The following is a 7,833-nucleotide window of genomic DNA, read 5'->3' as shown; positions in this document are numbered from 1 at the left end:
ACGCGTACGTTGGAGAAGTCTGTTGCTCCTAGTTTTCCATCATATGAGACTAGTAATAGGATATCTATGTCTAATACATCGGCAACAAATGGGGATTTGCAGCCCCAGCCATTATATGGTATGTCGATGAACTCATATACAGGACAAGTACCACCACTGCCATCCTTGCTTGGTAGATCGGCACCCATGAACGCGGTCGGACCGTCCGAGCTTCTGCCCGGACCGTCCGGCCCATATGCAGACCGTCCGGCTTGCTCTGCCGGACAGTCTGGGGCCGCCCTAGGACCACCGCCGTCCCTGCTTGGCAGACCGGTGACCCTGGACGCGGTCGGACCGTCCGAGCTTCTGCCCGGACCGTCCGGCCCTTACGCGGACCGTCCGGCTTTCCCTGCCGGACAGTCCGGGCCCGCACCAGGACTACCACATGGCGTCCCGATAATGGCGAACGCAACCGGTCAGTTCGGATTTACCACCGGGCAAGCTGGATATGCATACGCAGAACCTGTTGTTGCACACCATGCACCAAATTATTACACACCACAGCAGCAGTATGTTTCGCCCTCTACATATTTAAACCATAACGTACCATACAACCACAGACCGATCAACACTATCGATCGTTCACGGCAAGAAGGTCGGTATACTAATACCCAACCAAATGAGCCCCACAGCCCAGGATCCGGTGGTCTGCCACCGGGTGCAATGGAAAAAATTAGGGAAGAGATGACTGAACTATTTCGAGATAAGTTCGGAGTTAGTGTAGCCAGAGTAGGGCAATCATACCAAAAGCCGTATAATCACCGGTTTGACACTATCCCATATCCACAAGGGGCAAGGATACCAGAATTTTCCAAGTTTTCTGGTGAGAATGGGAGGAGCACACACGAACACATAGGCCAGTTCCTAGCACACCTAGGTGAATTGGCCGATGGAGAAGCATTTCGTGTTCGGTTATTTTCTCTATCCCTTACTGGTACCGCTTTTGCATGGTACGCCGCCCTGCCTCCTAATTCCATTAATTCCTGGAATGAGTTAGAAAGTAAATTTCATGAACATTTCTTTGTCGGGGAATATGAATTAGGACTAGCTGACTTAGCTTCAGTTCGACAAGGACGCGAAGAATCGGTTAATGATTATATCCGGAGGTTCCGGGACACTAGAAACCGATGCTTTCGGATCCATGTCGCAGACAAAGAGCTAGCAGGGTTAGCTTTTAATGGGTTGCTATCCTACTTAAGAGACAAATTAGATGGGACCCAGTTCTTTTCGATAGCCCAGCTACATCAGCGGGCTTTAGCCTGTGAAAGCCGATTTAAAGAGACATCAAAATCGGCCGCCCGTACTATACATCTAATAGAGCGTGATAGTTCAGATGATGAATCCGCAGATGTATATACCGCTGAGTTTATTTGGCCAACAAAGGCCAAATCTTCAGCATGTTCTTCCTTACAGCCGGTTCAAAAGAATCGGCAAGAAGAGATTAAATTTACCTTTAATGTTGCCAAATGCGATAAGATATTTGATGAGCTACTTAAAAATGGCAACATTAAATTAACTCATACTATCCCTCCTATAGATGAATTAAAGAGACGTGCTTATTGTAAGTGGCATAATTCTTTTTCTCATGCCACCAATGACTGTAATGTTTTTCGTCGACAGGTACAATCGGCCATAAATGAGGGCCGATTGGCTTTTCAGGAAATGCAAGTGGACACACAACCATTTCCTGTTAATACAATAGATATCGCATGCAAAAAGATCTTAGTTCGGCCCGAAATGGCCGATAAAGGCAAAAGCAAAGACATCATCATTGGTAGTCCTCGCACGTCGAATATATCACAAAAGGAGATTGTTCGAAAGGCTCCGGATGATCAGGCTAAAAAGTCCGGAGGCACCGGGGGGCAGGCACAATTAATGAGTCAAGCACGACAGCCTGCCCTGAGCATCACAGACGATCTGGCACCTACGTGCGGACGGTCCGGTGTTCAGATAGACGGTTCGGCTAACTCTGTCGGACAGTCCGCCTATGCCCAAAGGTGTCAGCCTCCACGCAAAACCTTAAAAGGGAAGGAGACACAACGGCAAAGCACAAATGGTCGGCTGATCAAAGCTGACTCTACTGTTGATCAGTTGCTCTCCAAGAATACTAGCGAGAAGACTGTTCTACGTGATCGGTCAACGAAGAAACCTCGGTCACCTACTAAAACGAAACGGGTAAACAAAACGGCCCGAAAGGCGACACAACAAGCATCGCCTATTCATCCTATGAGACCAGGGTACTTTCCACCCGTTTACTCATCGTCAGTATATTATCCTGTTCAAACATGGAATGGTACGATGATGAATCCATGGTACATGTATAGTCCCTTTGTCTATCCATACTGGGGGCACCTCCATTCTATTCCTTTTGATTCAGTGATCAAACGGTCATGGCCGAGAAAGATAAAATCTGAAACGGCCGTTATACATTGATGCTTTATTAAATGATCTCAATATTGAAAAACCGGTGACTTACATCAGGTTTAGTTCATATGCTTTTGGTTCGTCAACCTTCACCAAAAGGCAGGGGGGCATATGTTGGACACCAAATGTGTCTCGCGGACGGTCCGGCCCTGAGGCCGGACGGTCCGCGGTCCGGACTGTCCGCGGTGGTGGCGCGGACGGTCCGCGCGTGCGCAGAATCAGTTAGGGTTCCTAGTTTCTCGCGGGATTGGTTACCTAAAACCACGGGATTAACTCGGAAATCAGTTGGAAGCGGATCCAGACCTCCCCTTTATATAGATGAAGGGCTACGGCCGATTGAACCCCCATCAATCGAACAAATCAAGTCTATTTCTCGTTTTTACCTTACGCATTAGGAATAGTTCTAGTCTAGTTCTAGTTTAGCCTCTCAATCTCCAAATTCTTCGCCTCTCTTCGACTCTACGTCGATTAGAGGAGTCTAGGTCGGCCTGCCGAGCCTAGACAACACCTAGGATCTCTCCTCCCCGACAGGGTCCCTCCCGGGAGCGAGATCCAGGCGCCGCCGGCGACCTTCGCCACCCCCTGCGCACGCGCGGACCGTCCGGCCTGTAGGCGCGGACCGTCCGGCCGTCAGGCAGGGAACCTTTGCCCCTGCTCCAGGTCGCGGACCGTCCGGTCCCTGGTCGCGGACCGTCCGCGCCTGTGCAGAGAGCACCGCCGCCGGTTCTTGTTGAGTGTTTGGCACCCGAAAAAGGTGTCAACACAAGGTTTTCTTGAATATTGGCTAGCCCACATAACAACAGCAAGACAAGTACTAGCAGCAGAGACATTGGTCAAATAACGCTTCTGGGTCCAATTAATTTTCCACGGCGATCGTTGTCGTCGTCGCTTTTTCCTCGGTCGTGAGCGCTCACTGTGTGCCTGTCCTCCTCTCGGCCGGGTATGGTTTGCTCATTTGCTGTCTCCACCCAGGCCCATGAGGTTTCCTATGCGCGCCGGGGCCTGCGTGCTCCTCGATCGTGTACCCGGGTCATTTGAGGGACTTCCGCCTGCAAGCTAGTAGGCTGTAGGCTGCAAAGTCTACGGCCCGTGGCCAAATGACGACGACCGGCAAACCGACGAAGATTCTGACCGTGAAGGCATCAACGGCCGGCGTCGACAAGCAAGGTGAGATCGACACGGTCCGGTCCCTCTCGACGACGACGACGATGGCGGGGCGGCAGGTCAGTCATCGCCCCATATGATGGTCGTGATGGGCGGGCACCATCATGCAGACAACGCGCGTGAACAAGTTCCACACGGACGGATCTGTGCGCGTGCATTGTGCAGCTCAGGCGCGCCCACTAACACATGTAGCTATAGTGTAATCGACTGAATAATACAGCTGAGAGGATTCTGCTGTTTCTGTCTGAATTTTGGCTTTTGTTCTCAAAATCTACGCTCTCAAATTCCTTAGTGCAACAGCGAATGGAATACTCCCTCCATTCTTACTACTATTATATATGGGTTTTGGACTTCGGGAAAAGCAACTATGGTGATCAATGACCACAATGGCCGTATCTGTTGCTTAACAATTATTGATAGTATACAACTGTTCACGGAACGTGAACCGTATTTTTGCTACCTAAAATGTATCATTGAAAATGACATTATTTGTGTATGATTTTGCTTATTAACTATGTGTAAAATCTTGTGATATACTTTCAAGTTCAGCATCCCTAGTGACAACTCTCTCTTGTTCCGGCTGAAAGGAATGGGTTCTACCTGTATATTCCGTTTTCCACTAATTGAAGAGCTTTTGCGTTGGCATCTCCGTCCAACAAGGATTTTAATCTCTTCTATCTTACAGTATTCTTGCTCTCAAACAAGCCCTTACTAGATTTTGCTGATGACCGTTGATGGCGGAGAAGTTTTTGGAGCAAATCCCCTTAACGGCATCACAAAATTTAGCACTTTCCTCACTGTCATGGAAATTTCAAAACTCTTCTTAATTCCTCCACTATGTTAAGATATATGTCTAGACTATTTTTTTCTTGTACGACAGGTTTTTTAGCAGGTTGTACGATAGATTTCTTACTAGGTTAAATCATATATTAGTTTTATAACAATATGTATCAATTTAAAAATTCTAGTTGGATACTACATCATATAAAAGGTTAAGCCATGTATATAAATATAGAGATATTAGCCTATTGAGGATGTAACGCTTCTAGACACCTCTGATTTTTGATCAGGTAATTAGAGCCGCTAATTAGATTTAATAAACAAGTCATTCAGCCATAAAATTTCTAGGCAGCCTTATCGTTGTCAAGAAGATCAACAGGACAAACCATGACCTATAAAAGGCACAGTTTCGCACCATGGTGCCAGGAGCACGCCTAGAATACCACCTCAGCGGCACATCATCAACGCGGCAAGCTATCATGAAAGTACAACAGATTGACAAGAAAGTAATCATCGATAACTCTGCCTATAAAGACTGGTATGCAATAGATCAACAAGTAATTGCATAGTTTCTCTTATCTGTTAGAGTATCTGTTAGGATTTTGGTTATCTCTTGTGCATTTACCCTCTCGCCCCTACTGTAATGGGTCTGACCTAACTACCGAGTCTATTAATACAACTCTATTAATACAACTCTCAACCCCACTCAAGGGTTAGGGTTTCTCACATGGTATAGAGCAAGGTTATTTTTTCCCTCCCTCCTCTCCCAGCCGCCGCCGCCTCTCCCTGCTCGACGGCCGCATCCACCTCCTTCCTCCCCTCCTCGTTGCCCGCGCCGCCACCTCTCGGCCGCGCGCGCCCGCACCGGCCTCTGCCGCACCCAAGCCGCCGCCCCCTGCAGTCTCGCCCGCGCCGCCACGTCCACCCATGGATCCCACCGCCTCTGCTGCCCTCTAGGCTGCCAGCACCTCAGCCACCGTGGCCGCGCCCCTCGACGCCGTTGACACTGCCATCGGCGCCCACACTCTCGGCCACACCGCCTCCGTTGCCACCCGCCCAGTGCCACCACGGCCGCCGCAGTCGCTAGTGCTCGGGCGATTGGACTCCTCCCCAGCATTTTTTACGGCGACCTGGGCCTCTCCAACTACCCCACCTCCACGGGTGACCTCAGTGCCCCCGCGGCCGCCGGGACCCTCTCCTCGATGGGCTTCTCCAAGCAACCACCCCCTGCTTCACCGCTCCTCGTCTGCCTCTCGCCGACAGCACTTGAGCCCCGCCACGCGTCATGGCACCATCCACCGACTCCGCGCTGGTCGCCGCCATCGCCACCATTCAGGATGCCCTCACTACCTCGTAGGAGCGCGGGCGTGTCGCGTCCCGTGCCTTGGAGCAAGAGCGTGCCATGGGTGCCGCCCTGACTGCCCAGATGGCCACTGCCCAACGCCTCATCCGAGACCCACGGCCAGTGATCGCTGAGACTCGTTCGCCCACTCCCGACGCTCCCATAGCCTCTGGACTCGATGTAGACCACATAGCCGCCCTCCACGCCCAGGCTGCCGGTCTTCACAACATTCGGTCCCTCGTGTCCATCGCCTTGGACCCGACATCCTCCCACTACCCTCATTGGTGGGGGCAGGTTCTCCTCACCCTGCGGTGCTATACTCTCATTGACCACGTCCTCGACGGCATCGTCGCACCGTCGTCCCCGACCTGGTCCTTGATGGACACCATGGTGCTCTCATGGGTCCACGACACCATCAACGTCGAGCTCCAGGACATCATCCGCGACCAGGCAAACATGGGTCGCCAGGCGTGGCTCGCTCTCAAGGAACAGTTACTCGGGGAACTGGGATGCTCGGGCTCTTCTCCTCAACTCCTAGTTCCACCATTTCTCCCAGTGGGACCTCTCTGTGAGGGAGTACTGCCGCAAGATGAAGGGCCTGGCGGACTCTTTCCACGATCTCGGTGAGCCAATGGCGGACCGTACCTTGGTGCTGAACCTTTTGCATGGCCTCAGCCCCCGCTACGGCCACCTGAAGGCTCTCATCAAGAGGGTCGTGCCTTTTCCCACCTTCCATGTTGTGTGGAATGAGCTTCTCCTCGAGGAGCTCACCATGACAATCGAGGCTCCTACTCCGGCACCGACACTCTACAGTGCCACACCTGGTGCCCAGGCGTCTTCCAGGAGACAGCCCCCCCCCCCCCCCCCCCCGCACTCCTCGATCGAGGTTTTCGCTTAGCCCCCTGTCGTGGCCCCTGCAGCCCCTTGTCAGGCTTCCACCGCCGATGGCGACCGCCGCCCCCGCAAGGGCAGATGTGGGGGCGGTAGCTCCACCCGTGGGGTTCGATCGGCTGGGGTGGCGGCCAGGGCTAGCCGTTGTTCTACAACCCCTGGACCAGCACCATCTCCATGTGGCTGGATGAAGCCCCAGTGCATCCCGTCCTCCTATGTTGGTGCCCGCTCTCTTGACTGCTCCCACCTACGGCGTACCTGCATTGCCAGCGTACGGAATGCCTCCGTACGGTGCGCCCCCGATGACCTCGGCCTCGCCTCCGCTCCCGCCTAGGGGGACCCCTACCACAACACCCTGGACCTCGTTCACTAGAGGCTGGGACCCAACCTCTCATCGCCGCCTACAGCACCATGGCGTTGACTCCACCATCTTCTGGCTGGCTCATCGACTTCGGTGCATACCACACCACCCCTACCATAGGCATGCTATCTCGTTCACACCCACCTCATTCTACACAACCTACCTCAATCGTCGTTGGAAACGGTTCCACTCTTCCAGTCACATCAGTAGGTGCCTCGGTACTCCTTGGACCGTTCTATCTCAACGACGTCCTCGTAGCCCCACACATCGCCCATAATCTCCTTTCTGTCCATTGGTTCACCACTAACAATTCTTGTTCCATTGAGTTTGACCTTTCTAGTTTTCTGTGAAGGATCTAGCCACTAGGACCCCACTCGCCCGATGTGATAGCGTCGGGCCCCTCTACACGCTCCGACCCTCTTTCACCGGTGCGTCTCCACCTCCCATCCTAGAGTCCACCACCACCTCCACCACTTGGCATCATCGTCTCAGCCACCCAGGACCTGACATCATGACCAAGCTTTCCAGAAGTTTAGATTCTTCTTTTATTAGGGACATTTTGAATGCCTCTGTCATGCTTGTCAGCTTGGCTACCATACTCGTCTCCCTTTTACTACCTCTTCTTCTCGGGCTGAGCAGGCTTTTGACCTGGTTCATTGCGATCTTTGGACCTCCCGTATACTTAGTCTTTCTAGATATAAATACTATTTGTCAATTTTGGATGATTTTCCATTTTCTCTGGACTTTTCCTCTTCGTTTGAAGTCCGACACTTTTACCACCCTCACTCACTTCTTCGCCTGGGTCTCCACCCAGTTCCGTCGCCCGGTCCAT

This window comes from Zea mays, chromosome 10 (assembly GCF_902167145.1).
Source record: "Zea mays cultivar B73 chromosome 10, Zm-B73-REFERENCE-NAM-5.0, whole genome shotgun sequence".
In the NCBI taxonomy this organism is placed as follows: domain Eukaryota; kingdom Viridiplantae; phylum Streptophyta; class Magnoliopsida; order Poales; family Poaceae; genus Zea; species Zea mays.
Note: the sequence above shows the minus strand (reverse complement) of the source record.